The sequence below is a fragment of the Myotis lucifugus genome, unplaced genomic scaffold, assembly GCF_000147115.1.
Source record: "Myotis lucifugus unplaced genomic scaffold, Myoluc2.0 scaffold_21, whole genome shotgun sequence".
Lineage (NCBI taxonomy): Eukaryota > Metazoa > Chordata > Mammalia > Chiroptera > Vespertilionidae > Myotis > Myotis lucifugus.
In genome coordinates, this window is record NW_005871069.1 from 9,341,322 (window position 1) to 9,342,845 (window position 1,524).

The window sequence follows — 1,524 nt, forward strand, 5'->3', positions numbered from 1 at the left end:
AATATCCTAGGAACTATGCTAAAATTGGCAAAGGCATTTTTGCTGATTTTACAGCAGTTAGGAAAAAAAACTATGAATTGCAAGTAAATGAAGTTACATATTCAAAAACGTAAGGAAACCTTTACTACATTTGTTTTCATCTTTGACATATTTAGCAATATCATCATCACTAATAAAATCAGACTTAGAACTTGACGTCAAAGCGCTCCGGGCACTTTTGGCGAAAGACAGGAGGAGCACAATCCTATCTCGCTCCCTGGCACTCTAGGGGTTAACCAATAGTGAATTCTTTTCTTTGAAGGATACACACGCACACACACCAGTTTCTTTTAAAATGTTGTTTAACAAGTTATTTGTTGAAAAAAATATTCCTAACTCCCTCCACCCCCCATCCAGCTTCCTCCTTAACTCTTAATTATAAGGCCTTCAATTAGAAATTATGTTTAGTTTTCACCTTCATACCTTTGGGCTTATCCTGTTTTCCCCATCAATCTCAACTCTGCAAAAAAGCAGCATTCTCTCAAGTGAACTTAAGTGCAATCATCCTATATAATAAAAGCCTAATATGCAAATTGTCCCCTCCACCAGGAATTCGAGGGGGAAGGGGGGTGGCCGGCCAACAGCCCTGAAGGGAGCCCCAGCCAGCAGCCACTAGGGACCCTATGTATTTCATGCACTGGGCCTCTAGTCTATTATAAAAAAGTTTTCCATTTATTTGAATGTAATAACCTCATTGTTTCATAATTCTATAAACTATTTTAAATCCTCTGCAAGAAAAAACAAATTTTAAACACATTTAAGAATCTCTTGAAATTTCAAGTATTGCTGTCTTCCAAGACAACTGCATTCAGTATGGTAACATCTTTACAATTACACAATATTTATATCATTTTCAGATTCATGCTTGTTTGTCTTATGTTTTTTCCATATCACACTTTTAACCACACACAAAAAGAGTTTTGCTCTAGCCTGTTTGGCTCAGTGGACAGAACGTTGGTCTGTGGAATGAAGGATCCTGGTTCCATTCGGATCAAGGGCACATGCCCAGGGAGCCGGCTCAGTCCCCAGTATGGGGCATGCAGGAGGCAGCCAATCAATGATGCTCTCTCATCATTGATTTTTCTATCTCTCTCTCCCTCTCACTTACTCTCTAAAATCAATAAAAATATATATATGTAAAAAAAAAAAGTTTTGTTACGTGAACATAATGATGTGCTATTTTTGTTATGCTATCTGTTTTACTAGGCTGTCAGGGGACATAAGTTCTGTGTACAAATCTAGCAGTGTTCTATCCACATAATTTATTCAGTTTTTATTGTTGTCCAAATGAATCCTTATGCTAGCAAGCACTTAAAAATATAAGGGTGAAAAATGAAATAAGGGCTGGCTTTGCTTCTTGCAAATAAATATTTTTTAGAGTATGAGAATATTTGGATGTGCTATTTCCTGGGTATAATACCACAGGTAGATAGTAATAAAGGCAGATTTTATTTCCTTAATAACAACCATAATATTAATTTTAAA